The 23,051-nt window shown below is 47.6% G+C and overlaps 1 protein-coding gene across 1 annotated transcript in view; it reads right to left on the minus strand.

Annotated features, from left to right (window-relative positions):
• ATP8B4 (ATPase phospholipid transporting 8B4 (putative)) overlaps nucleotides 1-23,051 on the minus strand; it is a 3,731,093-nt gene that overhangs the window by 1,266,823 nt on the left and 2,441,219 nt on the right. The gene's annotated exons all lie outside the window — the stretch shown is intronic.

Here is a 23,051-nt window from a genome sequence, read left to right on the forward strand (position 1 = left end):
CCTTGGCCTTGAGAGTTGGCCTCTCGTTTGCCATTTATGGACGTCCCAGTTAGGCTTCGACCCTCCAGGATAGACAGGCCAGCCCGGTTGAGAATAGGGAGCTAGGAGTGGAATGCCAGCACAATGTATCTGCGGCTGTGACCAGCCCGCTGGCGGAACTGGTGGTGCATCTCCCCAAGGTGGGTGAAGTCGGTGGAGTTGGGGACCTTGTGGCGGTGCCTCGCGGGAACCTGCGTCTGCCTGGCGGTGTTACCATCTGACTGCCGCGGCTGGACCTTGTCCCGGTGCCCTAGATGGTGTGAGGGCGGATGAGAGCCGGAGGGTCCCGGGGGCGGGGGCCTAGGCACGGTTCCTCTACGCACCTCTTGAATTGGCGGCCTGCTGGGGTAGCTCCTATCCTCTCACTTGAAGTCTCGCTTGGGGTAGACATTGTAATCCTGTGTCCTGCAGGCTGCGGCCATGGCTACACAACGATCCAAGAAAGACACCATGAGTAAAGACCCTTCCATCAAGGACCTGCTCCAGAAAACGGGCGGAAAGAAGGCTGGCGAAGCGGGGATGGCTCCAGATGTAGGGCACGCTGCTGAACCGATCACAAAAGAATTCATGGAGCAGCTCTTCAGCTCGCTCTGAGGGGACCTTGCGGGCCTGCGACAGGAGATGGCCTCTGATATCAAGCAGCTCCGGATGGAGGTCAGCGAGGTGGGGGACAGAGTGGAGACTCTGGAACACAACGGGGACCACTGAGAGGAGGAACTCACTACCCAGGCCCGGGAACTCTTTGACCTTCGCGAACGGAATGAGGAGCTATACCTCAAGCTGGAAGACCTGGAAAACCGCTTGAGGTGCTCTAACATTCGTATCAAGGGCGTGCCACTTCAGGCAGACAGTGGCAAGCTGGAAGATTGGGTCCTTCATCTCTTTAAACACATGGCCCCTGAACTGCGGGACAAGGAGGTCATGTTGAATCGCACTCACCGAGCCGGGTGCCCACTTCCGGCCATGGCCAACCACCAGGTCCATTTGGAATGAGGTGATGGTCCTGAGATTAGGCCTGGGCTAAATTTCCGTTCCGCTCGCGGAAATTGCGATAATTTGACATTTTCGCGTTCCGCAGAGAGCGCGAAAATTTCAAAATTTCCGCATTCCGCAGCTTAGCGATAATTTGTTTCTTGCTCGCGCTATAAAATAATGCATTCTCGCGCGCGGGCAATCGCCTGACCTGAATCCCCGCGTTCGCCGACAAGTTTTCCCGATCTGGTCGCGTTCTCCACGAGATGTTGGATTGTTGGTAGCCATTTGCGCTCTCTCGCGACAGTTCGCGCCCGCAGTAGAGTCATGCGTCGCACGATCACGTCTTTCTTCTCGCGATCATGCACCGCGAGAAGAGTTAAAACAAGATGGCCGCGCCCACGAGCAACAGCATGGGTAAGTTGGTGAGCCGTGACCACGCAGAAAATACCTCGAACGGGCGGGAAAAAAACTTCCACATCTTCGCGATATTTCCGCATGTTTGCGGAGATTTTTAACATTTTCGCGATAATTTGCGAAAGTCGCTTTCGCAAATTCCGCCCACCCCGACCTGAGATGCATTGGAAGGCTGTTCTAGGTCTTTGCTGCGATGTGGGAGGAGTGTCCTTCACTTCTGCTCCGGTAGATGTGGGGAGTATGGGCAAATGAGAAGGAGGTAGAGCAAAGTCGACGATTGGTGGAAGTTTAGGTGGTGGTTCATGTAGGCAGGTCCTTGGCTGTGTAGGGCCTGGAGTGCGTGGGTCAGCAGCTTGAATTGGCATCTCTTCTGAATGGGAAGACAGGGGAGTTTCCTGAGGTGAGGTCTTATGTGGGTTCATCTGGTAAGGCTGAGGATGAGTCTGGCTGTTGCGATCTGTATGCAGAAGTCTCTGTAGGAGGTGTGCAGCGATTCCTACATAGAGGGTATTGCTGTTATCCAGTCGGCTGGTGATAAGAACTGGCATAATTGTGCGTCTCATGTATCATGTGCAGAGTAAGTAAGAAGGTGAAGGAGACAGCATTGATCTGTGATTTCATGGTGAGCTTGTTGTCAATGATGAGTCCGCTGTTTCTGGCGTTGTAGGGGAGAGAGTGCGGGTCCTAGGTCTGATGGCCACCAGGAGTCTTTCCATGTTTTGCTGCTGTCGCCAAAGAGCAGTACTTCCGTCTTGTCGGTGTTCAGCTGCAGTGGGTGGTGGGGTCATCAGTGAGGATGATTTGGGTGTCGTCCGCATAGGAAATGATGTTGAGACCATGGGATCTAGCGAGGTTCGTTAGCGGGGTCATATATGCGTTGAAGAGCGTAAGGCTGAAGGGTGAGCCCGGAGGGACACCACGGGTGATCTCCTTGAGTTCAGAGGTGAAAAGTGGGAGGTGGTCCCTGTGGCTTCTTCCGGTGAGGAAGGAGGTAGTCCATTTTAGCACGTCCCCTCGGACGCCGATGTGGTACAGTCTTTCGATCAGTGTCTGGTGGGATATGGTGCTGAAGGCTGCTGAGAAGTCGAGGAGGAGCAAATATGCTGATTCTCCTAGTTCAAGGAGAATTCAGATGTCGTCGGGGACTGCGATTGGGTGGTTTTGGTGCTGTGATTGCTGCAGAAACCCGATTGGGAGGCACTGAGTAGCAGGTTCTGCTCAAGGTGTAATCACAAAAAGGAGCTGAAGGGGCAGAGAACAGGTCATCCCCCACTCAGAAATCTGTATACAATAAAGGACCTGTTCACACAGTGAGCATTTAGTTCATGTATCCAATGCAGTTGTCATCTTATTTTAGACAAACTATAGAGCAAGTGATAATGTCATCTATGCTGCTATGGTATGGCTCACTAATCAAAGGAAAGACAAAGGATATTCAAACGAGATAAGAGAAAGGCTGTCTTTTTATCCAACAATAATATCTACAAACACCCACATGTGATAAAAAGTGTAGGGAAGGAGTGATGGCGCCTCACGGTAGCAACACCACGGAGGGTAAAGCAGGAAGGTACTCGCCTGCTACCTCAAGATCTCATCATCAGCTGCCACCACTCCACAGAAGAGAAATGTGTGTAAGAGAGTGTAAACAGGAAACTGGGTAATGACCCAAAACGCAAAATACTAGGGTGTGTAACAGGAAGAAGAAAAAAGACTGTGCAGAGGACCGTGCACCGTAATAAACCCCACAGTGTATGTACACCAATTTGAGTTGGTTCACACTGGCTTTCTACTTTTTATTCTATGCTGTGTGACCACTCATATATAAAAAATGCCGACATGTTTCATTGCCATTTGGAAAAAACTCACGGCAACTTCTTCAGGGCGTGGGGTATTATCATTTCACCCTTTAGCCTTGCTTGATCAATTAAAAGCAGTTCTGTTGGAGAAAAAGACAGACAAACAACACATATCAAAAATATTAAAAATATTTGGCGTCTGGTTCATAGGGACCTATTGCTGTATATACAACGTTCCCAACTGAATATCCCCCATTATGTTTACCGGGATATTGCCCATCGTGGGCATACCTTTACCCTCGAGCTTTTGTGTATGTGGCGGCGGTCGCTTGTTCAAGGCTCATCCCCTCGACTCCTATCGTGAGTCTGTAATACACAATGGAAGAACATGAATTAAAAAGTTTGAATTAAAAGGTTGTAAGTGAAACGGGTATCGGGTTCCTACCGCTTCCCATACCGTGGACTGCTCTCTCTATTATATCTCAGTCGTGGTGCATCTCAATTTCGCTGTTGTGTAGCTACTCATGTATAACTGCTGCTTTGCGGGGGCCGGTCTTGTCTCAAAGGAACTACTCATGTCAAGTCCTGCCCACCGCTTGGGGTATTGTCCCTCATTAGTCCCAATCATTATACGACTCTTAGTCCCTGGTGAGTGGCTCATACAAAGTGTGCCTACTGATGGTTGGGGGAGCCGGTCTCACGCCAAAAATTCCCTCTCATATCAAATCCAGACGTGCCCATTTTGAGCCCCCCCGGTCGAGCCTGTGGTTCAGAGGGAACTGAGTTATCTAATACAGGTATCTTTTGTCTGTAGCGCACCCTGCTCACAAAAATACCCTACTTTCAAGGAGACATGTGTCAGGACTCACCGCTATTGCGAGCGTGTCCGGCATTCACTGAGCACTGCAACAACGCCGCTGCTGTCTGCCGAGAATAAAAGCGTGATCTCGCAGATCACGTGACCACGCTGTAATGATCCCACCCATCTCGGATCATTTACGTATTAGCTTTGCCGCCGGACCGCGCCATCTTGGAACGGTGAATGTAATGTATTAGATTTCCTTCATATGCAGGGCAATTTACATATCAGTATACGCTAGCGTATCAGCCCCTGGGTATTCTGCTTGCGACAGATGGTTTAAATCGTATGTGATGTGCTAAATACTTGTGTCCGACAATGTTACAATAAAAGGTGCCAATGGTTCTGGGTGCCCCCAAGTATTACACTGTATGGTCCTTATTTGTCAAAATCGTGCGACAGTAGACATTACAGTACTTCCATGCCACATCCTCTCTCGCAATATCATACAGCAACCCCTACAGCTGGACTCCTATCAGCTAAAAAGGGGAAGAACATGAATGGTGAATGGATTATGTATAGACCTTATTCCATTCAATGGAATCATTCAATCCAGTTTGGTCTGCACCCTTCTGGTAATTCCAACGGGGTTCCTTACTGCTCAGTCTGGATTCCATGTTAAACTGGTCCCCCATCACTCTTTCTAATACTACCCAACGTATATCTTTAGGGTCATGTTTGTGATGTTGAAAATGTTGAACAAGTTTTGTACTCAGTTTACCTGCACGAAGCGTGCTGAGATGTTCTTGAATCCTTACTTTGACCTTCCTGGTGGTGAGGCCAATGTAGTGTAGCTCGCAAGGGCAAGTCAGTCTATAAACGACGTTGGATGTGTTGCAGTTACTGAATTTGTTTAAAAACCACATTTGATTGTTTGCGAGAGTGACACTTTTAGTGGCTGATGTAAGCTTACATACGGAACAACCCCCACATGGGTAGTGTCCTTGCGGAATGTTAATTTCCCGTAGGTCTGATTTGGGTCTGGTGTGTACCAGCCGATCACGTAGGTTTGCCGATCGTTTAAATGCAAAGCGGGGTGGAGGCATTTGCATGTTGGTAGTGCTTAACAGATGCCAATGTCTACGGATGATCTGCCTAATTTTAGTAGACAGAGGGCCAAAAGTGGTGATCACAGGAATACACTCGCCATTTTTCTTGGGAGTTCTTTCCAGGAGAGCCGCACGAGGCGTGTTGTATGCTCGTTTTTTCGCCTGCCTGATTACTTTCTTAGGGTATGCTCGGCTCTCCAGCTTGGTGGCTAATACATTAGACTGTTCAGAGTATTGGCGAAGGTTAGAGCAATTCCGGCGGTATCTTAAAAACTGGCCCACAGGTAAGTTATCTCGGAGTGCTCTGGGATGATAAGACCTATAGTGCAACAGGGAGTTTTTGTCAGTTGTTTTGTGATGCACCTTAGTAACGAGCTTGTCATGCTCGGCCTGTATGTCCAGGTCCAGGTACACTGCAGATGTTCTGTTCACCGCCCAAGTGAATTTTAAGCAGTCATCGAGACCATTCAACCAGGTTAGAAATTCAGTGAGTCTCTCTTCCGAGCCCTCCCATATATATAGCACATCGTCTATGTATCTCTTCCAGAGAACAATGTTCCTCTGGAAGAGATTCGTGTGGGAATGGATGTAGCACGCCTCGAACTGGCCCACATAGATGCAGGCCAGACTAGGAGCAAAAGTAGCCCCCATCGAGGTGCCAGACACCTGGAGGTATATCTGTTCTCTACATGAGAAGAAATTTTTTGTCAGTGCGATCTCAATGCACTGAAGCACGAAGGTTTGAGGAGTATCATAGAACCATTCAGAGTCCCTCAGGGCGCGGGCTGCTGCCACCAGCGTGGCTTCCTGAGGGATACTCGTGTACAATGATTCTATGTCTATGGCGACAAGAAATTGGTTCATAGGATTGTATGTTACATCCTCCAGGATTCTCAAGACATCAGTGGTATCTTGGACGTACGAGGGTTGGGTGATGACACATTCCCTTAGAAAGAAGTCCGCAAACTGTGACAATGGTTCTAACAGAGATTGGATGCCCAATACTATTGGGAGTCCAGGGGGGGGGTCGTTGTGGCTTATGGATTTTGGGTACAATGTAGAATGCTGGCATTCTTGGTTTTAAGTTGATCAGAAATTCCGCTTCTTTATATGTTACCCATTTCTTTTCTTTGGCCTCTGTCACTAGTTTGATGATAGTGGCCTGAAGATCATTAGTGGGGTCCCGCGCCAAAGGTTGATAATTGCAGCGGTTCCCCAAAAGCCTGGCCACCTCGGTGTCATAATCCTGGGTATCCATCACCACCACTGCCCCGCCTTTATCGGCTGGCTTAATAGTGATGGTTTGGTTGCTTTGTATACTTTTTAAAGCTTGCCAATCTCTAATGCTCATGTTGCTATGGGGCACGGTATGAATATTTTGTTCTACCTGGCTAATGTCTTGAAGAACCTTCTGCTCAAACACCACTGTTTCCGGGCCTACTGCACTCGTCGGAGGACAAAACTGTGATGGACAGCGTAAGTTGGTGGAAAAAATTGATGCCTGCTCCTGTTCCTTCCCTTCAAAAAACTTTTTTAACTTGATCTTCCTCATCAGACCATAGAGTTCTGCCCGAAGTTGGAACCCGTCGTGACGGGGAGTGGGTACAAACCCTAGGCCTTTGTTCAATACCTCTAGTTCCGTGTCCGTGAGGTGGTATTTGGAGAGGTTGGCCACTATGTTGTTCTCAGTTTCAGTTATAGGGGTGTTCTGCCCCTGCTGCGTGTGATCCTTGGGGAGAAGGGCTGCCAGGTGGAGTTCAGATTCTGGCGGGCCCGACCCCTTCCCCGGCCTCTGTAATTGGACCCTCTTTGGTTTCCGGGGTTGTGTGTTTGTTGTCCTAAAAAAACACTGAACATGGCTCCCAGATCCTCATTGGTTCTTTCCTGGGGATTAAATCTGACCTGTTGGTTGGAGGTCGATGGTTGGGCAACGGGCTCCTCATCTTCACTACTTGTGTTTTCGAATGTCCAATTGTTAGGTGTTCTTCTACCCTGTCTACGACCTCCTCTCCCTCCAGTTGTAGGCATAGGTTGTGACTGAGTTTGTTGATAGTACTGGTCCTCAACATAAGGGAAAGCCAAGGTGTGTCATATGTTGATTGTTGATGATCTTTTCCAGTACCTTTTCTGGAAAGGGGAGCATGGAGATCGGCCGGTAGTTTTTGGGTTCGCTGGGGTCGGCAGAGGGTTTTCTGAATAGTGGTCTGACTTCAGCATATTTCCAGGCATCGGGAAATGTTGCGGTGGTGACAGAGGTGTTGAATAGGGTTGTGAGTAGAGTGGTGAGTTCCTGGCTGATCCTTTGGTTTCTGAGGTTGAAAATGTGGTGCAGGCATAGCTCTGTGTTAGCTCCCAAGTGGATGGATTTCATAGTGGAGGTGATGTCCTGGGTGGAGAGGATGTTCAAGGTGGTCAGTGTGTGGTTCGTGTTGGTTACGGTGATGGCGTATCTGTTGAGGAATTCTGTAGGTGAGTGTTTGGGTTCAAAGTTTCTGCATATTGTGGCAATCTTGTCGTGAAAGCAGTGGGCGAGGTTGTTGCACAGCTCCTGTGCGGGTGATGTTGTTTTAGCTGTCAGCTGGGATGGAGAATTCCTTAGCGATTATGAAAAGTTCCTTGGTGCTTTTGGCACTTGTTTCAATGCGTGCGGCAATGGCTGTCTTCTTTGTTGCCCTCAGCAGGCGATGGTACAGGTTGAGGGAGTCCTTGGCGGATGCCCTGTCAGAGGTGTCCTTGCTGGTGTGCCATCTCCTCCCCAACTGTTTGCGGTTTCATTTCCCTGTTCTGAGTTTTTGGGTGTACCAGCTGGCCTATTTGGAGGATTTTCTCTGGGTGCTGCTCCTGATGGGGGCGATGCTGTCTGAGCAATTGGTGATCCAGGCAATGACGTTTTTCACTCCATGTTTGAGGTTCGTGGTGGTAGCAGGGTTGGAGGTGTTGAGGGCGATCGCCCAGCAGGTGTTTGAGGTTTTGTTCCACCTCTGGTGGGGGCATTGGCCATCGTGGGGTTGGCGGCGCTGGGCTGGAAATGCTGAAGTGGACGATGGAGTGATGGGTCCATGTGAGTTCTTTGACATGGCTGTATCTGACATGGCTGCTGGCAGTAGAAATTGGGTCCATCATGTATCCTGCAGTGTGTGTAGGGTCATGGACAATCTGGGACAATCCGGGGCTGCTCATACTGTTTAGGAGGTGTGCAGTGTTTTTGTATTTGGGGTCGTCGATGTGGAAATTTAGGTCGTCGAGGAAGATGTAGTCCTTTGAGTCTAAGACTAGGGGTGCAAAGAAGTCTGCAGTGGTGTTGTAAAGGCTGGAGCATGGACCTGGGGGTCGGTATGCGAAGGTGCATCTGAAGGTTGTCTTGTCAAAATGGAGCTTGAAGGTGAGATATTCCATGGGGTGGTGGCTTTGTCAGTAGTGGTACACTGTCTGTATGGTCTCTTTGTGGATGATGGTTGTCCCTCTTACTGGCTTGGTGGCCTGGCGAGTGATTTTATATCTGTTGGAGATCACTGTGGCCTTGACTGGGGCGGATGTGGGGTTGAGCCAGGTCCCAGTGAGGACACTATGTTGGGTGCAAGAGTGGCAATGAGGTCCCATAATTTAATGGAAGTCTTGCATAGTGAGCGTGTATTGAGAAGGGCGCATGCGAGTTGCTGTTTTGTTCAGGTGGTGTCTGTTGTGTGTTTGGAAGGGGGTGTGCAGTGGCAGGTGAAGAGGCAGTGGGTGAAGATGAAAGGACTGACCGTGGAGCGTGTGTCGGCGTGGTGGTCGTGTTTTTTTGGCATCCATGGTGCAGAGCTCTTCAATGGTGTATCTTCAGGGGCTGGGAGGGCCAGGGGTCTTGGTGCTAAGCACGGTCCAGGTGCGAACTGGAGCAGATGCGCTTGCCTTTGGCGTTCCTTCTGTGCTTCAGTGGTGCGCCCGCTGCGCGGATGCACTGCAGCCTGCATTAAGTAGGTCCTTGGGTGGGTGGTGCTTCTGTTTGCGGGAAGAACGGGGAGTGGGAAAACTCAGTCGGGAAAACCCAGGCAGCTGTGGAGTCACTGGATCAGTCTGAAACAAGCAGGAAGTGGAGGCCACAGGCAAGTGGCAAGCTAGGTGTCCAGGCCTAAACACTGCACATCAGTGAAGGCTCTCTTTAGGATGCACCTCAGTTCCTTAAGGATTTTCACATTTAGTTTGTTATACACTTCAATAGAATCAGCACCATCATCATGTATAGAAGTGTACTTGAGGGATATAGCGCTGGCCTGGCTTGGTGATGCACAATGCCAGTTCCTGGCACAGCCAATCATGCCTAAGGCAGTATATGAGGTTATAAGGGGACAGCCCACCTGCAAATGTTTGGACGAGCTGCTACCGAATTCTATAAATGCTTTGTCAATATTTTAGCACTTCACTTACTAGCAATGTTTGAGGAGGTGCACATAAAATGTGCACACAAAAACAAAAAAACTATTTGGCTGTCTGTAGAAGGTTGTCTGCAGGACCTAGCTGTAGGCAACTTCCACTGAAAATGGCATAAGGCCATCCGAGGAGGGTGAAGCATAAGGTTTAGGGAAAGGAAGGCCCTGCAGTCCATTCCCACTCAGTGAGTGCTGGCTGCTCACGAATGGTGGGCATAGGGCCTCACCAAAGCCCAGGTCCTGCATCTTTGCCCTGCTGCGCACAGTCAAAGACCAGGTGTAGCCAGGGTTGACTGCTTACAGAGAGGCTGCCGGTGTGTCGGGTACAGATAGGTTAGACACTAACCTCATAAGCCAGATGTAGCGGGAGCGATGCTGGTTGCTCGGTCACCCTCTCCCCCCTTGATGGAATCACTCGAGAGCCCCCAAATGGCGCTCAGCGGGCAACACCACCACAGGGGAAAGGGATCAGAAGAACTCAGGAGGAGGAGGAAGCTGCGGGACCCTTAGAAGAGCGAGTCTAGAGTTGAAGCCTCACTCTAGAAGCGTGTCCCTCAAGAGCCATGACCCCAGGCGAAGTCTTGCCACCGTGTAGATCCAGAAATGTTGACGATGACCCCCTTGCAGGCACTTGGCATCGTGTTTGCCCTTGCGGTGAATCACCTTGAAAAAGTTCAGGGGAGAAAAAGTTGCTTCTCTCGAGGTTAAATAGCGTCGCTCTCCGAGCCTTTCAACCGGCTCCTAGCGAGCTGGTGCTCAGGACGCGGTACGCTCTCCGAGCCTTTCAGGCGGCTCCAAGCGTTCCGCATAGAGGAGATAGCAGGTCCAGTAAGGGTCTTTCCGTGGCAGCTCCCGGAAGCCCCTATTACTTTGCAGCCAAAATAACGTAAAGGAAAAAGGTACGCCCAGCTAGGAAATTGTGTGCGTCTCGGTGGCCGCACCGCAAACTCGGCGTGTCTCGGGGAAAGTAGCCTGATGGGAGTTTCTGTCCCACAGCAGGCGGAAGTGTAGAAACCAAAAAGAATGCCCCTATGGTTGTGCCACACTTCAGGCGGGTCCTTACCGGGTGTTGTTCATGGCATTGCTCCTCATCCCAGTGCGGAAGTCCAGGGGGTGGGGGCACCGCCTATCTGGCGTCGTGATTGTGTGGAGATCCAAAGGTCTTCCAGCACTTCTCTCGCCCTGTCCCACGGAACCTCGGCGAGAACAAAGTGAGGAGTGCGTATAGCGCTACAAACGGAGGAAACAGGAAAGGCGTCCTACGTGAAGTCCGTGCTAATCCGGATTGACAAGCACCTGAGGACGGGAAGGCGGGGCTTTTATAGTTCTCGTTCCCGTTTGCCTACCGTGTCCTCTCCCAGGGTGTTGTGGGAGATGTAGTTCAAGCCAATGTGCTAATGTGCCTGTCCTTTTGTGCAGGTACGCGGCATGGCCAGCGGGCGGCTCTCTTTGGGAGCAACGAAACATGACACGGTGGCACAACACCGCTGCACACAACTGAAAGCAGAATTGAGTGGGGGGTTGGCTGTTAGCAGAAGTCTAGGAAAAAAATCTTGCCATAGGTCGTGCTTCATATGGCTAAAACTTATCTGCTAAAGGGGTAAGCTGCCCACACCATGTCGTTTCAAGGCCTGCAGGCCGCCCTTACTATGCACAGCCGAAGTCTGTGTGCAATGACAGATGTGAACAGAGGCAAAACAGGTCCTTGCAGAATATGATCAGAACCCCCCAGAAATTCACTGCAAAAACACAAATTAAAGTCAAGTTATGATTAGCTTTGATAATAACACCATAGCAAAAACACCTGACATTCATTGAAAAACCACAGCTAAAGTCCAATTGCGATTACCAAACAAACCTAAAAACTACTCAATTCAATTCAAATCTTTCTTTATTCGTCCTTCAAAGACAGGAAATAAAAGATACACAGAAATATAAACATATAAAATCAATCTTTTCGCAGCAAATACAAACTCATTTTCCATTTAAAAAGAATACAACAGCTCACAAATACAGTACTTTTTCTCAAAACTAAAGTGGCAGTGCAAAACACTTGGGTTCATAAGTAGCAGTACATTTATCAGATGTGAACTAAAGTGACAGTGCAAAACGCTTAGGTTCGTAAATAGCAGCAAATGTTATTTAATAGGGCAACAAAGAGAAACAACTGCAGCCATCAATAGCAGCAATTAATATTAAAAAATACACGAAGAATAAAATCGGACCTACAAAGGAGTTAGCAAATGAGGTAAACATTTTAGCAGCAATACCAAAGCATTCCATACAGAAAATTATAAAATACATTAAAAATAAAAGAGCATACTCCTTCGCTTTGCTAAAATGCACTTCAAAAAGCTGCCAACAGCAAAACAGACATCGAAATCATTAGGTTGCTGCAAAAAGTACAAAGCTGCTTTGCACTTAGAAATGTTGAGTCTGCGCAAGAGAGGTATTAAAAATGTCCTAGTAAATGGAAGATAAAATTGACAAAAAAATACAAAATGTAAAATGGTTTGACTCGAATGTTAATCACTGGGGCAGACCATAATAGATTCTGAAGAATACTGACCCAGGGGGAAGCATACACACCAACGAAAAGATCCCAGTCTGAATCTAGATTACAGATTCCTTTCATGCACATTATTTACATATATTAAATACGGGGCAATGTTTGTCTACTTCAGTCAATTCCCTGGACACATCTTTTTCGGAAGCTCAATAAAACCCGCTGCCGATCCCCTTTAACAATTTGATCTGGGTGCTCAAACATAGAGGGATAACCAAGTTCCTTAAAACAGGTTTTAATGTACTGGAGACAGGGGATACAAAGGGCTAGGGTACAGTTTAGACAGTCTCTAATAATCGCCCTATTAAAATCAGCTTCTTAATTTGTCCAGATGGAACACCAGGTAGTTAAAGGTGCCACATTTCTTGGACATACTCGAGACCTAACTCTAAATAGAGGGGAAAATGCGGCTAAGAAGGGGGCACACCTAAAACTCTACGGCAAAATCTGTTCTCCTCCAGCTGCATAGCATGTACATCCCTACATCCCCATGTCCCCATACCATATGTTAAAATCCGAATACATTTACGCTTATAAATCTCTAAAATAGGGGCTATGGGCTTTTTACCTATGAACATTGCAAGTGAATAAGTGGTACCAACTGCGCGTGTAAATCTTGTTATTCTATTTTTTTCTGCCACGTACAATCTTCATCGAAGTCCAGACCTAAATATGGGAAGGAGCTAACTCTTTCCAGCTTTTTACCCTCTATATTCAGGCTACAGGACTTAGTGTTTTTTGGGCCACAAATCAGAACAAAAGTTTTCTTATAGTTTGGCTCCAACCCCAAACCCTCCATAAAGTTAACATAGCTAGAAATTCGTTTTTTTAGTCCACATAAAGGAGCGCTGGTACAGCCTTATTCTCCATCTGCGGTACATCCGCCCCAACCGTAACTAATGTTTTCTCCAGGTCGTTTGTATAAAGGAGGAATAAGATTGGGCCAAGGACGCATCCTTGGCGTACCCCTCGCTTAATACTGAACTGTTCTGAACATTCACCAGCATTACCATACCTCACTGAGGCAGAAACATCGTGGTGGAGGAGCCTCAGAAAGGAAACCAGACCCGGGTCGACACCCATATTTACTACAATGTCCCACAACTTAGAGCGTGAGACATAGTCGAACGCGCTGATTAAATCCATGAATGCTAGGGGAGTAGAGGTGCCCTTCGCATATTTATATTTGGCCACTCAAATTTGCCAGGTATGGTTCAGAAAGCTACACAGAAATAGCACCCGCCATCATACACTGCTTGTGACCTCGGATATGACATCCCTCATGACATGTTATTTCTTATTTTTCTTATTGATTTTAAACCACTGATTACAGAATTTATGAAAACAGCAATTCAAAGGTAGCAGGCACCACATACATTTGTAACATCAATGATTCATATTTCAGGCGCAGCAGGTATCTTAAAAAAATCGAATATTTGATATGAAACCTATTCATCCAAACATTTCCATAATGCTGTGTACTATCTATATGTTCTCCAAGCTTGCATAACTATACATCATCGCATGCCACAGATTATCCACTGCAGCTCCACCATCCCAGCTGCATCATGTGTTTGTGGCCAGTAGCCTACAGAAAGTGTTTAATGCTTCATGTGTGTCTCGACTCCTGGATCATTAATCAATGCAGCTTTATCAAGTAGATAGCTTTGCAATGGACCCTTGTGTCTCGAGGGGTAGGGCAGCAGGAGCTCTTCATAGAGTTCAAACTGTTTAATACAATATACAAGAGAGGCATATCCATTGTTCATACTTCGGAGATCTCCCTTAGCCCCAGCATCAAGCCACTTGGCTTTTAGTGAGTAGGAGGGCCAGTGCAGTGAATCTTCTCTGGAGTGGGCGGGTTCTCCCACACCCATCCCATAAACGTGGTTAGAGAGGTAGGGGAGATTGTCAGGCCCATCATATGTGATTGTGCAACAGAAATCTCCTGCCAGTATTTGTGGACAGTGGGACAAAACCATGACAAATGCAGTAAGTCTGCCTCTGGTTAACTGCACCTAGCACAGCTTGAGTCCTCCCTTAGGCCAACCTTTTTCAGCGCTTTGGGAGTGTAACATATTTGCTGTAGCAACTTGAAGTGAATAATGCAAAGTCTGCTACTTAGGGATAGCATTCCTGTTTGTGTGCAGCAGAAATACAAGGTCCTGCCTGAGGGGTAAGTCCCCCAGGGCAATAAAGTATAGTTTAGATATCATTTACTTAGTGAAGGAGGCTGCCAATAGCCCATTCAGTGCCCTTCAGGAGATGGGCTCTTGCGGAAAATCAGTTATGCCAGTTTTTAGTGTAGTGCACATGGTTCTGCCTCAGGAAATGCATCAAGTGTAAGAATTTGCTGGTTTCCGTAGTTTCCCTCACTTATGTAAACCTCTGTTGGTGAATTGGTGTATCGCTCTGGGTTCATGTGTTGCTGGTAGTAATAGATAGTGGAGGAAGGGCAGTGCAGAGGAATACAAAATCTGCAATTCTGCTCTGTTACTCAATGTAGTCCAAGCCCTGCGTATGTACATCAAAGTGGCCATCTTGAGTGTTTAGTGCCTGGAGGGGGTGCCCAAAAGAGAGCGCAGTGGGGTTGCATTGGTTTCCACTGCTATATGCAGCAGATATGGAATGGAATGAGGTCAAAATGCATTGAGTGCGCCTGTGCACATATGTAGTATAGTTCTAAATCAGGGCCTCCAATCCATTGCAATGAAATAGTCAATTCAATATTTCCCATTTGATTCTGAGCTGTTTCCCTACCCATGCCAATAACAGCAGCTGGGTGCGAAGCTGCTGGAAAAATAATTTGGTGGGAGCAGCAACAGGATACTTATAAAGAGATACAGTAATCTGGGCAATATGACCATCTTCATAAGGTCAATGTGGCCAACCAGTGACTGCAAGAGCCACCGTGTTATACAGTTCTCAAGCTTACTCATTACAATGCCATCATTTTCCCTGATTACCACCTCTCAGTTGTGGTAAATACAAGTTCTTAGATACTTGAGTGAGCCTTCATACCGTCCTAGTGGAAATCCAGATGTAAAGCGATGCGTGTTGGCTGCAATTGAGAAGATCATGGATTTACTCTAGTTCATATATGACATCAATATGTGCTGACTGGTATATCTGATAGTGTAATCCTGGTAGTGCTGCCTAATCCTAGTCACCAGGGTTTCCAGTGTCAATGTAAATGGTATGGGAGACCAAGACAGCCCTGCCTCGTGCCTCTAGTGATGTCTAATGATGTGGACAAGTAGCCTTTTATACAGACTCAGGAATTGGGCGCGGTATAGAGCAGCTAACCCAGTCCACAAACACTGGGGGCAGTCCCAGCCTTGCTATCACGTAGCATAAGCAGTGTCATTAAAAAGAATCAAAGGCCTTGGAGGGATCAAGGAAGACAGCTGCCGCATCCAACTCAGGGATTAAGTCTAGTTAAAAGGGCAAACAGGATCCACAGGTTGTGGTCCATAGTACGACCCGGAACAAATCCAGCCTGATCAGACCGCACGAGCAGCCAATTGTGGAGGTACCAACGTACTTACAAGAACTAATTTAGTGGAGAGAGCACAGTTGCTGGGGTCCTGATTAGCAGGATCCAAGCTGACTAGGTCAAAAACACGCTGACACCAGGCAAAAAGTGGGGGTAACCATAAAAGCACATCTGACTTTCCTACACAACCTATATGCCCCTCAAACATAAGGAGATCAGACAAAACTTTCCCATTTGAGTCTTCATTTTTTAAGTGGAAATATCTGGAGAGTCCATCTACATTGGTATGGTTACGCCCCGGTCTATGTTCCACTGAAAAGTCCATCCCATGTAGGGAAATGAACCACCTCAAAGGTTTGGGGCTTTCACCCTTCATTTGTTTAAGCCATAAGAGGGGCTTATAGTGTGTCTGAACAATGAAGTGAGTGCCAAACAGGTATGGCCTCAACTTCTTCAAGGCCCAGACCACAGCAAAGGCCTCCCTCTCAATAGCTGACCAACACTTCTCCCTGGGGGGGTCAACCTTCTGCTTATAAAATCTAGTGGTTGAACCAGACCTCCTGCATTAAGTTGTGACAAAAGTACACCTATTCCTATCTCAGAAGCATCTGTCTGGACAATGAATGGTTTGGAGCAGTCAGGACTTTGCAGAATTGTAGCAGAGCACATGGCTTGCTTCCGGTCATCGAAAGCCGTCTGACAGCTAACTGTCCACTGAACTTTCTTAGGCATTCTTTTGTCGGTGAGATCATTAAGGGGTGTTACTATGGATCCATAGCTCTTGACAAACCTCCTATAGTACCCAGTCAGGTCTATGAAAGCTCTGACCTGAGTCTCTGTAGTGGGAGCAATTCAGTCTATGATAGTCTGAATTTTGCTCTCAAATGGTTGGACGTGGCCCCCACCTACAAGGTGGCAAAGTACACATTCTTACTCTACCCTATCTGGCACTTTGTTGCCTTGTTAGTGAGGCATGCCTTCTGCTTGGCCTCAAGTACATTTCTGGGGTGGACCAGGTGATCCTCTCAAGTGGAGCTAAAGACAGCTATTTCATCTAGATATGCTGCACTATAGGCTCCCAGACCTGTTAGAACTCTGTTCACCAGCCTCTGAAATATGGCGGGTACATTCTTAAACCAAAAGGTATCAAAATAAATTGATAATGCCCACTGTGGGTTGAAAATGCTGTTTTTGGTTCGGCCTCCTCAAAGAGTCTGATTTGCCAACAACCAGCAGTCAGGTCAAATGTACTGAGATACTTGTTTGAGGCCAGAGTATCAATCAGCTCGCCTGCTCTTGGAATTGGATGTGCATCAGTCCCAGTGACTGCATTGAGGCTTCTACAGTCAATACAAAAACTCACCTCTCTCTTACAATCCTGGCTGTGAGGTTTAAGTACAAGAACTACAGGACTAGCCCAAGGGCTATCTGAAAGCTTAATGACCCCCAACTAGATCACCTTTTGGGCCTCTGTCCTGATGCAATATCTAACATGTTCAGGCTGTATGTCAATTTTTCTTTTTAGAGGCAGACTGTCACCTGTGTCCACTTTATGGATACACCAGGTGGATTGTCAGAGAAACGAGACTGGAAAACTGATTGAGAACTTGTCAACAATCAGCTTGCTGTTGTTCAGTGAGGCTGGCTGCCAAGGCTACTCCTTCCACTGATCCATCAACAGAGTCCTGAGAGAGGGGATCATGGAGAGGATCACTCTCTTCCTCTTGTCCCTCATCAGTGGCCATGAGTAAGCTAATGGCAGCCCGGTCAATAAAAGGTTTCAGGCTGATTCACATGAAGTACTCTATGGGGACGTCTTGGATTGCCTAGGTGAACTAAGTAGGTAACCTCACCTTTCTTCTCAAGTGTGGTGGGGGGGGGCACTTCACCCTTCCAGGAGAGCCTTTTGGTCATGCCAGGCTTTCTGAAGCTCCTGGCTGGCCTCAAGGTTTTTGCTGGACTTCTTCATTCACTCAGCCATGCGAGAGAGCAGGCCCCATACATTGCCAACAATGTCCTGCTGAGGGAGTTTGAGAGGATGCTCCCATCCCATGATCATACTTCTGAGGGTCTTGTTGAACCTTTCAACGAGCCCATTTCCCTTTGGATGGTAGGGTGTGGTAAACTGATAGTTAACACCACACTCTTTCCACAAAGCAGTGATGTAGCTGGACATGAAGTTAGTACATCTGTTTGACATGTCCTCCTTAGTTAACCTAACTCTGGAAAATATTCCCAGAGGGCATTGGCCGCAACAAGAGTTGTAGTGGTCCTAAGGTGAATATCCTCTGGATACCTAGTGGTATGGTCCACCACTACTTGGATATAACTGTGTCCAGATGCTGTTGGAGAGTTTAAGGTGACTACAATGTCTATCCCTACCCTCTGAAAGGGAACCCCAACCACTGGCAGTGAAATTAAGGGAATCTTTGTAGCTCCACCTGACTTACCGCAAGCTTGGCAGGTGACACAGCAGTGACAAAACTCCTTGGTGCCTTCAGACTTGTAGGGCCAGTGAACGTGAGGGATGAGACTGTCCCAAGTCTTGGTTTGCCCAAGATGTCCTGCAAGGGGAATGTTGTGTCTTAGGTTCAATAGGAAACCCCTGAATCTTTTAGGTCTCTCCAATCTCCTGGTGGTACCAAGCTTGGGGCCTCTACTTTCAGAAAACAAGAGCCCATTTTCCGAAAGAATTCTATAGGACCCACCAACATCCCCTGCTTCCTCAGCAGCAGCATGCTGTCTGAGCTGTTCAAGAGAGGGGCAGGCTTTCTGCTCCAAACTCAAGTCTTCTCTGGAAGGTTCCCCTGCTCCCATAGCTCTGCCAAATCCTTACCCTTCCTGATCCTTCTCTGGGAAGCTGACTGGTCCATTTTTTTTCAGGATCCAGGGCTCCCTCAGTGCCTAATCTCTTGGCCTGAGCCCTAGTGACTATAAAAGCACTGGCTGAAATCCCCATCGTTTCTGCATGAGTCCTGAATTCCACTTCAGACCAGGCTGAAGTTTCTAAATCATTACCCAGTAAACAGTCCACAAGTAGGTCTGGGGATAACACCACTCTCTTTGGGCCAGTTACCCCTCCCCAGATGAGATTTACAACTACCATGGAATGATCTGTCCTGACAAACAAATTACTTACCTTCGGTAATGCTTTATCTGGTAGAGACTCTATCTAGCTGCAGATTTCTTACCTTTGAATTTCTCAGGATTAGGCTGGATCCGAAAACTTTTGCTGAGTAATACCCTTTGAGCGTGGGGTCGGGTGGCTCCATTTGACTCTGTGTGATGTTGTTGACGTCTGTAGCATCAGTTATGATGTAGAGGTGCCTATATAGGCGCCCTCCAGAAGCGCAGAGCCATGAAGTAACTGACGTAGTCGTGTGCAAAACTAGGGCCCTGATAGCGGGGAAACAATAGTAGCCCTACAATATCAGTCTGAAAAATGGGGAGGCATGGGTGGGACTGTAAGGAATCTGCAGCTAGATAGCGGCTCTACCAGATAATGTGTTACCGAAGGTAAGTAACTTGTTCATCTGATAGAGACTTCTTTCTAGCTGTAGATTTCTTACCTTTGAATCAGATACCCGAGCCATACCATCCCGGCGGTGTGTTGCGGACTCACATGCTAAACTAAATAGTCTTGCAGGATGTCCGTTCCTGCACACCTGACTATTAAGTTAGTAATATTTTGTGAATGTGTGCAAAGAAGCCCATGTTGCTACCCGATAGATGCCCTGGACTGGGACACCCAGAGCCAAGGCCTTAGTCGCAGCTTTTTCCCTGGTGGAATGGGCCCTTAATCCCTCAGCGGGATGCATCTTTGCCAAGGCATAACAGATCTTGATGCAGAGAACGACCGAGCGCAAGATGGTCCTTTTCTGCACTGCCCATCCCTTCTTCGCTCCCATTTACCCTCCAAAGACTTGGTCATTCACCCAGAACTCTCTTATGTGGACAGTTAGAACGACAATGCTCTTTTTGGGTCCAGCCGGTGGAGATGCTCCTCTTCCTTAGAGGGATGAGGGGGAGCAAAGAAGGTGGGCAAAGTAATGTACTGACTCAAATGGAATGGGGTTACAGCCTTTGGCAAAAAGTATGCCCTGGTGCGAAGCATCACCTTGTCCGGATAGGAAATAAGAGAAGGAGGCGAGCAAGATAACACCTGTAACTCACTCACCCTCCAGGCAGATGTAATCGCCACAAAGAAGATTGTTTTAATAGTCAACAGCCGGAAGGGACAATTGTGCCAAGGCTCAAAGGGAGCACACATCAGATAGGTAAGGACAAACTTAAGGTCCCACTGTGGCATGACAAACGGCGTGTGTGGAAACAAGTGAGCCAGCCCTTTTGGAAATCTAATTACAATAGGAGACTTGAAGAGAGAGGGCTGGTCTGGCAGCCGCAAAAAAGCAGACAGAGCAGAAAGGTAACCCTTGATAGTTCCCAAAACAAAGCCCTAATGTTCAAGGGTTAGATGAATAAAAGGACAGTGGAAAGAGAAGCAGAAAGAGGGTCAATGGACCTTTCTGTACAGTATAATAAAAGTTTCTGTCAACGCAGGCATATACCGTCTTAGTGGAGGGCCACCTGGTCGTCAGAATAACATTACAGACTTCAAGAGGGAGGTCAAAGATTTCAACTGCTGTTGCTCAATCTCTGGGAATTGGGGTGCAGGATTGACAGGTTCGGGTGGAGGACCCTCCCCTGCTGCTGTGACAGAAGATCCTCCCGAAGGGGCAGCCTGATCGGAGGATCAATACTCATTCTCAGGATACCAGACACTCCTTGCCCAGTCCGGAGCCACAAGAATTACTTGGGCACGGTCACTCCTAATTTTCTTCAGAACCCTGGGCAGGAGTGGTATGGGAAGAAAGGCGTACAACAGGCCTGAGCTAAACTCGCGCCGAAAAGCATCACCGAGCGATAGCTGTCTTGGAAACTCCAGCATGCAGTACCGCTGACACTGCACGTTCTCTTCAGAGTCAAACAAATCTAACCAAGGTTCTCCCCACTGCTGAAAGAGACCTTGCATCACCTCCGTCGGGCGACGCCATTGTTGATGTGCTAGGCATCGAAAGCTGAGTTTGTCAGTTCTGTTGTTCAGAGAACCAGCCAGGTGTTGAACCACCTGGGTTATGCCCTGCTGTTCGAGCCATGTCCAGTGACGAAAAGCCTCTAGACAAAGGGTCCATGACCCCACCCCACCCTGTTTGTTGCAGTACCACATGGCGGTGGTGTTGCCCATTAACACCTGCACAAACTTCCCCTTGACAGAGGGAAGAAATAGTTTCAATTCAAACCGAATTGCTCAGAGCTCCAACAAATTTATGTGGAGCCCCATCTCTGCCAGAGACCAGTGACCCCTGGTCTCCACCTCTCCCAGGTGGCTGCTCCATTCCAGAAGTGACACATCTGTTACGACCTTGAGATCTGATTGGGGAAGGGAGAGTGGTGTGCCGTTGACCCAATCACCAGTTCGTTAACCGCCACTGCAGATCTTTTGCAGTTCCTTCCGAGATCTGAACTACGTCAGGGAGATTTTCACGATGCTGTGCCCATTGGAACTTTGGGTCCCACTGCAGATCCCGCATATGCCACTTGGTGTTACCAACAGGATGCAGGAGGCCATGAGGCCCAACAGCCTCAGAGTCAGTCTCATCAAAATCCAGGATAGAGGCTGAAATATCGGAATCGCAGCCTGAATAACCTGGACTTGCTGCTCGGAGGATGGGCCCGAACCTGCGCTGTGTCCAGAACTGCTCCTATGAAAGGGAGTGTCTGAAAAGGAGTCAGGTGTGACTTCGGCACGTTTACAGAGAACCCCAGCAAATGCAGGAGGTTCACCATAGTCTGAAGGTGGGAGACGACTGTCTGGGGCGAGAACGCCTTCAACAGCCAGACATGGAGGCAGAGGAAGACTGACACCCCTAACCTATACAAATGAGCTGCGACTAGCACCTTCACCTTGGTGAACACCTGAGGGGCACTGGTAAGGCTGAAGGGGAGCACGGTAAACTGAAAATGCTCGCGGCCTACCTTGAACCGCAAGAAACGCCTGTGGCCCTGCAGGATGGGAATGTGAAAATACGCATCCTGCAGGTCCAACGCTTCCATCCAGTCTTCTTGGTCTAGGGCAGAAAAGACCTGAGCCAGAGTGAGCATTTTGAATTTCTTCTTTTTGAGGAAGAGATTGGCGGTCCGAATATCCAAAATGGGTCGTAGCCCCTTTTCTTCTTTGTAATCAGAAAGGGCGACCTAATTTCACACTACAAGCCCCATGGAGAATAAACTAGAGCACAAGATGAACAATCAAATATTGCTCGAACTAACATCTATACACGGTCACTCATACAAGGTACATCGGGTTTTACTCTTTTAACCGTAATTTTTTTACTCTTTTTTTATCAAAATGAAATATTTTATCACAATGAAATGATGTGTTATTATGTCCCGATCGATCAAACATTATGTATTTGTTATGTCTTTTTAAGGTAATTTTTATCTGTACAAAGTCTAATTTTATAAAGGTGTGTCTGATGCTTTTATGATACTTGTTATCGAAATAAAGCAATTTTGACTTGACTTGACTGGGTTAGAACAAGGGACAATACCATGACAGTGTCACGCAATGTCAGCTTCAAACTCATTTAATTCATTGATTACTACCAGACCTATCTGTCCCTAGGGAAACTGATCAGGATATTTTCTAGTCTCAACAGTAAGTGCCTCAGGTGCAAGAGGACTGATTTTCACTTTCTTTCACATGGCTTGGAGAGATTCTCCAACCTTACATGGAAGAAGTGAACCGCATACTCTCAACGTTTACAAATAAGAGATAGTTCGGACCCTATCCAAACATGTTTTTTTGGGCTAATCGCAAGGCCTCAAAAGTTGAAATGGGCATCAGTAGTGGCTGCTACCGGGTAACAGCCTTTACATCGAATGTGCTGCAACGTATTCCATAACAACACGGTCGTTGCGGTCGTCACAACGAACGTGTTGTTACAACGTGAACCATTCCATCGCAAGTCGTTTCAACAACTTGCTGTAGGGTGTTGCACAAACTGGAGTAGGAATATTAAATTAAACTATTCCTAAGTCCAGCGCGCCCCCTACAGTAAGACGTTGTAACAAATTGCGATGTAATGGTTTGCGTTGTAACAACGCGGTCGTTATAACAACCACATTGTAATGGAATGCGTTGTAGCGCATTTGTTGTAAAGAGATATATTCAACCACTTACCTGTCACAGACAGACAGCTGTCCCACAGTAGAATGCAGGAAACAGCAGGAAGCACCTGGCTCCCAGCCTCCCAATAGCCAATCACAATGCTGCAAAGCAGCAATGCAGCAGTGTGATTGGTTTGAACATAGTGGAATGGGGAATGGGGGCCTGGGCATGTTCTCCACACAGGCTGTAATGAATTCTGCATGGAGAAGATGCGAAG

The sequence above is a fragment of the Triturus cristatus genome, chromosome 3_1 (genome assembly GCF_964204655.1).
Source record: "Triturus cristatus chromosome 3_1, aTriCri1.1, whole genome shotgun sequence".
In the NCBI taxonomy this organism is placed as follows: domain Eukaryota; kingdom Metazoa; phylum Chordata; class Amphibia; order Caudata; family Salamandridae; genus Triturus; species Triturus cristatus.